This window comes from Phyllobates terribilis, unplaced genomic scaffold (assembly GCF_046119375.1).
Source record: "Phyllobates terribilis strain yellow unplaced genomic scaffold, ASM4611937v1 Scaffold_123__1_contigs__length_5148117, whole genome shotgun sequence".
NCBI lineage: Eukaryota > Metazoa > Chordata > Amphibia > Anura > Dendrobatidae > Phyllobates > Phyllobates terribilis.
Window position 1 is genome coordinate 1,181,110 of NW_027362883.1, and position 12,658 is coordinate 1,193,767.

The window sequence follows — 12,658 nt, forward strand, 5'->3', positions numbered from 1 at the left end:
GCGAGCCTATCGCACCATTCTGTGCTTTACGGACTCTTCCCTGGGGTTCATACCGTCGGAGCCATCCAGGAGGCTTGGCGCCTTATGAACTGCTTCAAGGATGCCGTTTGGGTCGCCAGGAACCGGCTCATCTTGAGGAGGGAGAGGATGTCCATCCAGGACTGCCGCAGGCTGATCCACAGCCTGCTCAGAGACTATTCCATCATGGACGGTCCGGAGGACGAGGATGAGGACTAAACCCCTCCTCCCCCTCTCCCCTTATGTGTCTTGTCTTTCAATAAAGCTTCGGGCCTGTGATTTTCCCCTCCCCATCCCCTTTTTCCCAATCCCCATCCCTTATCACGGTTCGTCGTACTGTATTGATTGACATGCTTTTTCTTTCAGATTGAGTGTTTTGTGTAGCATAGGGGTGTGATGTGTCTAGTTAGTGCGTCGTATCCTCATGCTATGTAAATATGATGTAGAATTCTGTGAGTACTGGGCTGCGGCACTGTACACTGTCTGTTAACTTATTTTTTGTGCTAATAAAAGATATATTCAATCAAAAAAAATCTGTTCTTATCAGTTTAATATCTGATACGTCCCCTATCTGGGGACCATATATTAAATGGATTTTTAGAACAGGGAGATGGAAAAAGAGCTTGCTCTGTCCACTCCACGCATTGACCTGGTATTGCAGTATCTCCAGGACCGGTGCACCCCTTCTTTAATGCAGTTTCTAAAATCAGAAAGAATTGAATTCAATGTTTTTTGTTCATTTTGCTTGTTTGTCGGATTTTGGGATGGACTCTTTGGCTTTGCTTTTCTTCTCCTCATTGGATTTTTCATGTTCAAAGTTGCAGAAGCCAGATTACAAGCTCATTTTGGTTCAACTTCAGCAACTGTGCATTGCATTGCCATGTAATGTGATGCAATGCTATCTTTCTAGCTCTCCCTTTTTACTTCCTTTTGGATAAACAGACATATTAGGCAAGCATTTTGGAGCTTTCACCTAAATAACTACAGGTGGTGAGATAAGCTGCACAATATAATTGACCTTTCAGTATATTGTTGCACACACACCATCTATTTAGCAAATGCCCTTGTTATCAACAGCAGCCTTTTAAACTCACCTGAGCTAACAGGTATGTGCGCTGGTTACTCTGCTGCGCTTAAAATTTCTTTTTTGGTTTGCTACAATGCCTTTTCTGAAACGTTGTCTCCTTCTGCTGGAACACTGACTTCTTTCATTTAATGCCTGCAGACTATAAAAGAGAACCCAACCCAAAAAGTTTGGTTGATTAGTCTGTGGCATTCTGTTAAACTGTTGCTTATGGCGGTCTCTGTGAGCTTCTCAGCGACATTCAGCCAGCCAGGTATCCTGCCTGCAGTAGATGGAATGTGGCAATGGAACGCTGGCTGCGCGTGTCATAATAGGCTCTGAGCCTTTATATACCTGTGCACAGCAGCAGCCACCTTCAGTCTGCTGCTGGACAGCCAGCAGCAGCAGCAGCAGGAGAGGTATGTAATCAGGAGCCCTCCTGCTAAGGGTAGACAGCTGCTCATTCCACCCCACCCCCCGCCTTAATTGGTTCTCCTCCCTTCCAACGGTGTTGAGGCGGGTGGGAACAGCAGGGGGTGAAGGTGCTGTGTTTAAAGAGGTGGAGTTATGCAGATCTAAAACGCGTGGATTGCAGCAGCAGCAAGCCGAAAAGTGCAGGCATGTAAGGGATCTAGAGGTTGACAACATGTCTTCTTAACGGGAGTCCAGGAGCTCATCTCCACAAATGGACTTTTCAGGATCCTTGGGTGGCTCCGTAGTTTGAAACCAATTCTGGTTATCGCTTCTCGGCCTTTTGGCTAAGATCAAGTGTAGTATCTGTTCTTATCAGTTTAATATCTGATACGTCCCCTATCTGGGGACCATATATTAAATGGATTTTTAGAACAGGGAGATGGAAAAAGAGCTTGCTCTGTCCACTCCACGCATTGACCTGGTATTGCAGTATCTCCAGGACCGGTGCACCCCTTCTTTAATGCAGTTTCTAAAATCAGAAAGAATTGAATTCAATGTTTTTTGTTCATTTTGCTTGTTTGTCGGATTTTGGGATGGACTCTTTGGCTTTGCTTTTCTTCTCCTCATTGGATTTTTCATGTTCAAAGTTGCAGAAGCCAGATTACAAGCTCATTTTGGTTCAACTTCAGCAACTGTGCATTGCATTGCCATGTAATGTGATGCAATGCTATCTTTCTAGCTCTCCCTTTTTACTTCCTTTTGGATAAACAGACATATTAGGCAAGCATTTTGGAGCTTTCACCTAAATAACTACAGGTGGTGAGATAAGCTGCACAATATAATTGACCTTTCAGTATATTGTTGCACACACACCATCTATTTAGCAAATGCCCTTGTTATCAACAGCAGCCTTTTAAACTCACCTGAGCTAACAGGTATGTGCGCTGGTTACTCTGCTGCGCTTAAAATTTCTTTTTTGGTTTGCTACAATGCCTTTTCTGAAACGTTGTCTCCTTCTGCTGGAACACTGACTTCTTTCATTTAATGCCTGCAGACTATAAAAGAGAACCCAACCCAAAAAGTTTGGTTGATTAGTCTGTGGCATTCTGTTAAACTGTTGCTTATGGCGGTCTCTGTGAGCTTCTCAGCGACATTCAGCCAGCCAGGTATCCTGCCTGCAGTAGATGGAATGTGGCAATGGAACGCTGGCTGCGCGTGTCATAATAGGCTCTGAGCCTTTATATACCTGTGCACAGCAGCAGCCACCTTCAGTCTGCTGCTGGACAGCCAGCAGCAGCAGCAGCAGGAGAGGTATGTAATCAGGAGCCCTCCTGCTAAGGGTAGACAGCTGCTCATTCCACCCCACCCCCCGCCTTAATTGGTTCTCCTCCCTTCCAACGGTGTTGAGGCGGGTGGGAACAGCAGGGGGTGAAGGTGCTGTGTTTAAAGAGGTGGAGTTATGCAGATCTAAAACGCGTGGATTGCAGCAGCAGCAAGCCGAAAAGTGCAGGCATGTAAGGGATCTAGAGGTTGACAACATGTCTTCTTAACGGGAGTCCAGGAGCTCATCTCCACAAATGGACTTTTCAGGATCCTTGGGTGGCTCCGTAGTTTGAAACCAATTCTGGTTATCGCTTCTCGGCCTTTTGGCTAAGATCAAGTGTAGTATCTGTTCTTATCAGTTTAATATCTGATACGTCCCCTATCTGGGGACCATATATTAAATGGATTTTTAGAACAGGGAGATGGAAAAAGAGCTTGCTCTGTCCACTCCACGCATTGACCTGGTATTGCAGTATCTCCAGGACCGGTGCACCCCTTCTTTAATGCAGTTTCTAAAATCAGAAAGAATTGAATTCAATGTTTTTTGTTCATTTTGCTTGTTTGTCGGATTTTGGGATGGACTCTTTGGCTTTGCTTTTCTTCTCCTCATTGGATTTTTCATGTTCAAAGTTGCAGAAGCCAGATTACAAGCTCATTTTGGTTCAACTTCAGCAACTGTGCATTGCATTGCCATGTAATGTGATGCAATGCTATCTTTCTAGCTCTCCCTTTTTACTTCCTTTTGGATAAACAGACATATTAGGCAAGCATTTTGGAGCTTTCACCTAAATAACTACAGGTGGTGAGATAAGCTGCACAATATAATTGACCTTTCAGTATATTGTTGCACACACACCATCTATTTAGCAAATGCCCTTGTTATCAACAGCAGCCTTTTAAACTCACCTGAGCTAACAGGTATGTGCGCTGGTTACTCTGCTGCGCTTAAAATTTCTTTTTTGGTTTGCTACAATGCCTTTTCTGAAACGTTGTCTCCTTCTGCTGGAACACTGACTTCTTTCATTTAATGCCTGCAGACTATAAAAGAGAACCCAACCCAAAAAGTTTGGTTGATTAGTCTGTGGCATTCTGTTAAACTGTTGCTTATGGCGGTCTCTGTGAGCTTCTCAGCGACATTCAGCCAGCCAGGTATCCTGCCTGCAGTAGATGGAATGTGGCAATGGAACGCTGGCTGCGCGTGTCATAATAGGCTCTGAGCCTTTATATACCTGTGCACAGCAGCAGCCACCTTCAGTCTGCTGCTGGACAGCCAGCAGCAGCAGCAGCAGGAGAGGTATGTAATCAGGAGCCCTCCTGCTAAGGGTAGACAGCTGCTCATTCCACCCCACCCCCCGCCTTAATTGGTTCTCCTCCCTTCCAACGGTGTTGAGGCGGGTGGGAACAGCAGGGGGTGAAGGTGCTGTGTTTAAAGAGGTGGAGTTATGCAGATCTAAAACGCATGGATTGCAGCAGCAGCAAGCCGAAAAGTGCAGGCATGTAAGGGATCTAGAGGTTGACAACATGTCTTCTTAACGGGAGTCCAGGAGCTCATCTCCACAAATGGACTTTTCAGGATCCTTGGGTGGCTCCGTAGTTTGAAACCAATTCTGGTTATCGCTTCTCGGCCTTTTGGCTAAGATCAAGTGTAGTATCTGTTCTTATCAGTTTAATATCTGATACGTCCCCTATCTGGGGACCATATATTAAATGGATTTTTAGAACAGGGAGATGGAAAAAGAGCTTGCTCTGTCCACTCCACGCATTGACCTGGTATTGCAGTATCTCCAGGACCGGTGCACCCCTTCTTTAATGCAGTTTCTAAAATCAGAAAGAATTGAATTCAATGTTTTTTGTTCATTTTGCTTGTTTGTCGGATTTTGGGATGGACTCTTTGGCTTTGCTTTTCTTCTCCTCATTGGATTTTTCATGTTCAAAGTTGCAGAAGCCAGATTACAAGCTCATTTTGGTTCAACTTCAGCAACTGTGCATTGCATTGCCATGTAATGTGATGCAATGCTATCTTTCTAGCTCTCCCTTTTTACTTCCTTTTGGATAAACAGACATATTAGGCAAGCATTTTGGAGCTTTCACCTAAATAACTACAGGTGGTGAGATAAGCTGCACAATATAATTGACCTTTCAGTATATTGTTGCACACACACCATCTATTTAGCAAATGCCCTTGTTATCAACAGCAGCCTTTTAAACTCACCTGAGCTAACAGGTATGTGCGCTGGTTACTCTGCTGCGCTTAAAATTTCTTTTTTGGTTTGCTACAATGCCTTTTCTGAAACGTTGTCTCCTTCTGCTGGAACACTGACTTCTTTCATTTAATGCCTGCAGACTATAAAAGAGAACCCAACCCAAAAAGTTTGGTTGATTAGTCTGTGGCATTCTGTTAAACTGTTGCTTATGGCGGTCTCTGTGAGCTTCTCAGCGACATTCAGCCAGCCAGGTATCCTGCCTGCAGTAGATGGAATGTGGCAATGGAACGCTGGCTGCGCGTGTCATAATAGGCTCTGAGCCTTTATATACCTGTGCACAGCAGCAGCCACCTTCAGTCTGCTGCTGGACAGCCAGCAGCAGCAGCAGCAGGAGAGGTATGTAATCAGGAGCCCTCCTGCTAAGGGTAGACAGCTGCTCGTTCCACCCCACCCCCCGCCTTAATTGGTTCTCCTCCCTTCCAACGGTGTTGAGGCGGGTGGGAACAGCAGGGGGTGAAGGTGCCGTGTTTAAAGAGGTGGAGTTATGCAGATCTAAAACGCGTGGATTGCAGCAGCAGCAAGCCGAAAAGTGCAGGCATGTAAGGGATCTAGAGGTTGACAACATGTCTTCTTAACGGGAGTCCAGGAGCTCATCTCCACAAATGGACTTTTCAGGATCCTTGGGTGGCTCCGTAGTTTGAAACCAATTCTGGTTATCGCTTCTCGGCCTTTTGGCTAAGATCAAGTGTAGTATCTGTTCTTATCAGTTTAATATCTGATACGTCCCCTATCTGGGGACCATATATTAAATGGATTTTTAGAACAGGGAGATGGAAAAAGAGCTTGCTCTGTCCACTCCACGCATTGACCTGGTATTGCAGTATCTCCAGGACCGGTGCACCCCTTCTTTAATGCAGTTTCTAAAATCAGAAAGAATTGAATTCAATGTTTTTTGTTCATTTTGCTTGTTTGTCGGATTTTGGGATGGACTCTTTGGCTTTGCTTTTCTTCTCCTCATTGGATTTTTCATGTTCAAAGTTGCAGAAGCCAGATTACAAGCTCATTTTGGTTCAACTTCAGCAACTGTGCATTGCATTGCCATGTAATGTGATGCAATGCTATCTTTCTAGCTCTCCCTTTTTACTTCCTTTTGGATAAACAGACATATTAGGCAAGCATTTTGGAGCTTTCACCTAAATAACTACAGGTGGTGAGATAAGCTGCACAATATAATTGACCTTTCAGTATATTGTTGCACACACACCATCTATTTAGCAAATGCCCTTGTTATCAACAGCAGCCTTTTAAACTCACCTGAGCTAACAGGTATGTGCGCTGGTTACTCTGCTGCGCTTAAAATTTCTTTTTTGGTTTGCTACAATGCCTTTTCTGAAACGTTGTCTCCTTCTGCTGGAACACTGACTTCTTTCATTTAATGCCTGCAGACTATAAAAGAGAACCCAACCCAAAAAGTTTGGTTGATTAGTCTGTGGCATTCTGTTAAACTGTTGCTTATGGCGGTCTCTGTGAGCTTCTCAGCGACATTCAGCCAGCCAGGTATCCTGCCTGCAGTAGATGGAATGTGGCAATGGAACGCTGGCTGCGCGTGTCATAATAGGCTCTGAGCCTTTATATACCTGTGCACAGCAGCAGCCACCTTCAGTCTGCTGCTGGACAGCCAGCAGCAGCAGCAGCAGGAGAGGTATGTAATCAGGAGCCCTCCTGCTAAGGGTAGACAGCTGCTCATTCCACCCCACCCCCCGCCTTAATTGGTTCTCCTCCCTTCCAACGGTGTTGAGGCGGGTGGGAACAGCAGGGGGTGAAGGTGCTGTGTTTAAAGAGGTGGAGTTATGCAGATCTAAAACGCATGGATTGCAGCAGCAGCAAGCCGAAAAGTGCAGGCATGTAAGGGATCTAGAGGTTGACAACATGTCTTCTTAACGGGAGTCCAGGAGCTCATCTCCACAAATGGACTTTTCAGGATCCTTGGGTGGCTCCGTAGTTTGAAACCAATTCTGGTTATCGCTTCTCGGCCTTTTGGCTAAGATCAAGTGTAGTATCTGTTCTTATCAGTTTAATATCTGATACGTCCCCTATCTGGGGACCATATATTAAATGGATTTTTAGAACAGGGAGATGGAAAAAGAGCTTGCTCTGTCCACTCCACGCATTGACCTGGTATTGCAGTATCTCCAGGACCGGTGCACCCCTTCTTTAATGCAGTTTCTAAAATCAGAAAGAATTGAATTCAATGTTTTTTGTTCATTTTGCTTGTTTGTCGGATTTTGGGATGGACTCTTTGGCTTTGCTTTTCTTCTCCTCATTGGATTTTTCATGTTCAAAGTTGCAGAAGCCAGATTACAAGCTCATTTTGGTTCAACTTCAGCAACTGTGCATTGCATTGCCATGTAATGTGATGCAATGCTATCTTTCTAGCTCTCCCTTTTTACTTCCTTTTGGATAAACAGACATATTAGGCAAGCATTTTGGAGCTTTCACCTAAATAACTACAGGTGGTGAGATAAGCTGCACAATATAATTGACCTTTCAGTATATTGTTGCACACACACCATCTATTTAGCAAATGCCCTTGTTATCAACAGCAGCCTTTTAAACTCACCTGAGCTAACAGGTATGTGCGCTGGTTACTCTGCTGCGCTTAAAATTTCTTTTTTGGTTTGCTACAATGCCTTTTCTGAAACGTTGTCTCCTTCTGCTGGAACACTGACTTCTTTCATTTAATGCCTGCAGACTATAAAAGAGAACCCAACCCAAAAAGTTTGGTTGATTAGTCTGTGGCATTCTGTTAAACTGTTGCTTATGGCGGTCTCTGTGAGCTTCTCAGCGACATTCAGCCAGCCAGGTATCCTGCCTGCAGTAGATGGAATGTGGCAATGGAACGCTGGCTGCGCGTGTCATAATAGGCTCTGAGCCTTTATATACCTGTGCACAGCAGCAGCCACCTTCAGTCTGCTGCTGGACAGCCAGCAGCAGCAGCAGCAGGAGAGGTATGTAATCAGGAGCCCTCCTGCTAAGGGTAGACAGCTGCTCGTTCCACCCCACCCCCCGCCTTAATTGGTTCTCCTCCCTTCCAACGGTGTTGAGGCGGGTGGGAACAGCAGGGGGTGAAGGTGCCGTGTTTAAAGAGGTGGAGTTATGCAGATCTAAAACGCGTGGATTGCAGCAGCAGCAAGCCGAAAAGTGCAGGCATGTAAGGGATCTAGAGGTTGACAACATGTCTTCTTAACGGGAGTCCAGGAGCTCATCTCCACAAATGGACTTTTCAGGATCCTTGGGTGGCTCCGTAGTTTGAAACCAATTCTGGTTATCGCTTCTCGGCCTTTTGGCTAAGATCAAGTGTAGTATCTGTTCTTATCAGTTTAATATCTGATACGTCCCCTATCTGGGGACCATATATTAAATGGATTTTTAGAACAGGGAGATGGAAAAAGAGCTTGCTCTGTCCACTCCACGCATTGACCTGGTATTGCAGTATCTCCAGGACCGGTGCACCCCTTCTTTAGTGCAGTTTCTAAAATCAGAAAGAATTGAATTCAATGCTTTTTGTTCATTTTGCTTGTTTGTCGGATTTTGGGATGGACTCTTTGGCTTTGCTTTTCTTCTCCTCATTGGATTTTTCATGTTCAAAGTTGCAGAAGCCAGATTACAAGCTCATTTTGGTTCAACTTCAGCAACTGTGCATTGCATTGCCATGTAATGTGATGCAATGCTATCTTTCTAGCTCTCCCTTTTTACTTCCTTTTGGATAAACAGACATATTAGGCAAGCATTTTGGAGCTTTCACCTAAATAACTACAGGTGGTGAGATAAGCTGCACAATATAATTGACCTTTCAGTATATTGTTGCACACACACCATCTATTTAGCAAATGCCCTTGTTATCAACAGCAGCCTTTTAAACTCACCTGAGCTAACAGGTATGTGCGCTGGTTACTCTGCTGCGCTTAAAATTTCTTTTTTGGTTTGCTACAATGCCTTTTCTGAAACGTTGTCTCCTTCTGCTGGAACACTGACTTCTTTCATTTAATGCCTGCAGACTATAAAAGAGAACCCAACCCAAAAAGTTTGGTTGATTAGTCTGTGGCATTCTGTTAAACTGTTGCTTATGGCGGTCTCTGTGAGCTTCTCAGCGACATTCAGCCAGCCAGGTATCCTGCCTGCAGTAGATGGAATGTGGCAATGGAACGCTGGCTGCGCGTGTCATAATAGGCTCTGAGCCTTTATATACCTGTGCACAGCAGCAGCCACCTTCAGTCTGCTGCTGGACAGCCAGCAGCAGCAGCAGCAGGAGAGGTATGTAATCAGGAGCCCTCCTGCTAAGGGTAGACAGCTGCTCGTTCCACCCCACCCCCCGCCTTAATTGGTTCTCCTCCCTTCCAACGGTGTTGAGGCGGGTGGGAACAGCAGGGGGTGAAGGTGCTGTGTTTAAAGAGGTGGAGTTATGCAGATCTAAAACGCGTGGATTGCAGCAGCAGCAAGCCGAAAAGTGCAGGCATGTAAGGGATCTAGAGGTTGACAACATGTCTTCTTAACGGGAGTCCAGGAGCTCATCTCCACAAATGGACTTTTCAGGATCCTTGGGTGGCTCCGTAGTTTGAAACCAATTCTGGTTATCGCTTCTCGGCCTTTTGGCTAAGATCAAGTGTAGTATCTTTCGAAAAGGCGGTTTTGGATGTTGGCCGCCCTAGTAGATTGATACATTATGCACACTGGGGTTTAGGCGCTTGTTAGTACGCCAGGTGGCTAATATAGTCATCTGGTAGAAAGCATGGCCCCCCAGGATCGACGCCATTGGGCCGGGGAAGATCGAAAGCCCGAAGTGTGAAGTGCCCCAGGAGTGGTGACCCTGGGGTGCCTTAACTCACTGGGATTGGGAACCCCACTTGAGTTTATGGCACATTTGCACAAGCACTTCAAATTTTCTTTCTTCGCACACACCCTTATTCCGGGCCTTCTGGCCTTAGGATGGGGAATTTTTCAATTCCCGGTCGAAGGTCCGGGCAGTATTATACTGTGAAACCTTCACTATTTATTTAATTTCTTTGTCACTGTGTGTCCACTTATTCACGTGTGTCACGTCCTACTAGGATTTTGTCGGGATGCGGTTCCCTTACGGGTTCCTCTCTTGGCAGGTCTAGGGGGGGAGTGTGTGGCCATCAGGTTCCGCTCCCCCCTGAACCCCCCTGGCTCTCCTCTTTCGGGAGGAGAGCGTTGTTGGCTCCCCTCTTCCGGGAGGGGAGCACAGTCTTTGGCTCCCAGTGCCTTGCTCGGGTGAGAACTCGGGCAGGTGCTGGGGGTAAGATTGGGTCGCCTCTGGCTTCGGCTGGAGGTGGCTTTTTGTCCCTGTTCCTCGCTGTGGCCTTTTGGCTCGGAGGGACGGGGAATGGTTTGGGGGACCCTTCTCCTTTTGGAGAGGGTTTCAAGAAGACCAGCATCCTAGTGCACTTTTTTGTGGCACTTGTCACTTTTTTAAGCGCACTCGGGTTTTGTACACGAATTCGGGCTTTCGATAAAAAAAAAAATCTGTTCTTATCAGTTTAATATCTGATACGTCCCCTATCTGGGGACCATATATTAAATGGATTTTTAGAACAGGGAGATGGAAAAAGAGCTTGCTCTGTCCACTCCACGCATTGACCTGGTATTGCAGTATCTCCAGGACCGGTGCACCCCTTCTTTAATGCAGTTTCTAAAATCAGAAAGAATTGAATTCAATGTTTTTTGTTCATTTTGCTTGTTTGTCGGATTTTGGGATGGACTCTTTGGCTTTGCTTTTCTTCTCCTCATTGGATTTTTCATGTTCAAAGTTGCAGAAGCCAGATTACAAGCTCATTTTGGTTCAACTTCAGCAACTGTGCATTGCATTGCCATGTAATGTGATGCAATGCTATCTTTCTAGCTCTCCCTTTTTACTTCCTTTTGGATAAACAGACATATTAGGCAAGCATTTTGGAGCTTTCACCTAAATAACTACAGGTGGTGAGATAAGCTGCACAATATAATTGACCTTTCAGTATATTGTTGCACACACACCATCTATTTAGCAAATGCCCTTGTTATCAACAGCAGCCTTTTAAACTCACCTGAGCTAACAGGTATGTGCGCTGGTTACTCTGCTGCGCTTAAAATTTCTTTTTTGGTTTGCTACAATGCCTTTTCTGAAACGTTGTCTCCTTCTGCTGGAACACTGACTTCTTTCATTTAATGCCTGCAGACTATAAAAGAGAACCCAACCCAAAAAGTTTGGTTGATTAGTCTGTGGCATTCTGTTAAACTGTTGCTTATGGCGGTCTCTGTGAGCTTCTCAGCGACATTCAGCCAGCCAGGTATCCTGCCTGCAGTAGATGGAATGTGGCAATGGAACGCTGGCTGCGCGTGTCATAATAGGCTCTGAGCCTTTATATACCTGTGCACAGCAGCAGCCACCTTCAGTCTGCTGCTGGACAGCCAGCAGCAGCAGCAGCAGGAGAGGTATGTAATCAGGAGCCCTCCTGCTAAGGGTAGACAGCTGCTCGTTCCACCCCACCCCCCGCCTTAATTGGTTCTCCTCCCTTCCAACGGTGTTGAGGCGGGTGGGAACAGCAGGGGGTGAAGGTGCTGTGTTTAAAGAGGTGGAGTTATGCAGATCTAAAACGCGTGGATTGCAGCAGCAGCAAGCCGAAAAGTGCAGGCATGTAAGGGATCTAGAGGTTGACAACATGTCTTCTTAACGGGAGTCCAGGAGCTCATCTCCACAAATGGACTTTTCAGGATCCTTGGGTGGCTCCGTAGTTTGAAACCAATTCTGGTTATCGCTTCTCGGCCTTTTGGCTAAGATCAAGTGTAGTATCTGTTCTTATCAGTTTAATATCTGATACGTCCCCTATCTGGGGACCATATATTAAATGGATTTTTAGAACAGGGAGATGGAAAAAGAGCTTGCTCTGTCCACTCCACGCATTGACCTGGTATTGCAGTATCTCCAGGACCGGTGCACCCCTTCTTTAATGCAGTTTCTAAAATCAGAAAGAATTGAATTCAATGTTTTTTGTTCATTTTGCTTGTTTGTCGGATTTTGGGATGGACTCTTTGGCTTTGCTTTTCTTCTCCTCATTGGATTTTTCATGTTCAAAGTTGCAGAAGCCAGATTACAAGCTCATTTTGGTTCAACTTCAGCAACTGTGCATTGCATTGCCATGTAATGTGATGCAATGCTATCTTTCTAGCTCTCCCTTTTTACTTCCTTTTGGATAAACAGACATATTAGGCAAGCATTTTGGAGCTTTCACCTAAATAACTACAGGTGGTGAGATAAGCTGCACAATATAATTGACCTTTCAGTATATTGTTGCACACACACCATCTATTTAGCAAATGCCCTTGTTATCAACAGCAGCCTTTTAAACTCACCTGAGCTAACAGGTATGTGCGCTGGTTACTCTGCTGCGCTTAAAATTTCTTTTTTGGTTTGCTACAATGCCTTTTCTGAAACGTTGTCTCCTTCTGCTGGAACACTGACTTCTTTCATTTAATGCCTGCAGACTATAAAAGAGAACCCAACCCAAAAAGTTTGGTTGATTAGTCTGTGGCATTCTGTTAAACTGTTGCTTATGGCGGTCTCTGTGAGCTTCTCAGC

At 45.3% G+C, this 12,658-nt stretch overlaps 9 non-coding genes and 1 pseudogene across 9 annotated transcripts; all 10 read left to right on the forward strand.

Annotated features, from left to right (window-relative positions):
- Positions 1 to 509: 509 nt before the first annotated feature.
- LOC141202519 (U2 spliceosomal RNA) lies at positions 510 to 704 on the forward strand. The gene has a single exon (XR_012273790.1). It is a non-coding gene; the product is annotated as a U2 spliceosomal RNA (small nuclear RNA).
- A 1,115-nt stretch (positions 705 to 1,819) lies between these two features.
- On the forward strand, positions 1,820 to 2,010 carry LOC141201698 (U2 spliceosomal RNA). Its single transcript, XR_012272995.1, has one exon. It is a non-coding gene; the product is annotated as a U2 spliceosomal RNA (small nuclear RNA).
- A 1,115-nt stretch (positions 2,011 to 3,125) lies between these two features.
- LOC141201699 (U2 spliceosomal RNA) lies at positions 3,126 to 3,316 on the forward strand. Its single transcript, XR_012272996.1, has one exon. It is a non-coding gene; the product is annotated as a U2 spliceosomal RNA (small nuclear RNA).
- A 1,115-nt stretch (positions 3,317 to 4,431) lies between these two features.
- Positions 4,432 to 4,622, forward strand: LOC141201700 (U2 spliceosomal RNA). Its single transcript, XR_012272997.1, has one exon. It is a non-coding gene; the product is annotated as a U2 spliceosomal RNA (small nuclear RNA).
- A 1,115-nt stretch (positions 4,623 to 5,737) lies between these two features.
- Positions 5,738 to 5,928, forward strand: LOC141201701 (U2 spliceosomal RNA). The gene has a single exon (XR_012272998.1). It is a non-coding gene; the product is annotated as a U2 spliceosomal RNA (small nuclear RNA).
- Positions 5,929 to 7,043: 1,115 nt separating this feature from the next.
- Positions 7,044 to 7,234, forward strand: LOC141201702 (U2 spliceosomal RNA). The gene has a single exon (XR_012272999.1). It is a non-coding gene; the product is annotated as a U2 spliceosomal RNA (small nuclear RNA).
- Positions 7,235 to 8,349: 1,115 nt separating this feature from the next.
- LOC141201703 (U2 spliceosomal RNA) lies at positions 8,350 to 8,540 on the forward strand. Its single transcript, XR_012273000.1, has one exon. It is a non-coding gene; the product is annotated as a U2 spliceosomal RNA (small nuclear RNA).
- A 1,115-nt stretch (positions 8,541 to 9,655) lies between these two features.
- On the forward strand, positions 9,656 to 9,747 carry LOC141202725 (U2 spliceosomal RNA; annotated as a pseudogene).
- Positions 9,748 to 10,535: 788 nt separating this feature from the next.
- Positions 10,536 to 10,718, forward strand: LOC141202520 (U2 spliceosomal RNA). Its single transcript, XR_012273791.1, has one exon. It is a non-coding gene; the product is annotated as a U2 spliceosomal RNA (small nuclear RNA).
- A 1,115-nt stretch (positions 10,719 to 11,833) lies between these two features.
- On the forward strand, positions 11,834 to 12,024 carry LOC141201705 (U2 spliceosomal RNA). The gene has a single exon (XR_012273002.1). It is a non-coding gene; the product is annotated as a U2 spliceosomal RNA (small nuclear RNA).
- Positions 12,025 to 12,658: the final 634 nt, after the last annotated feature.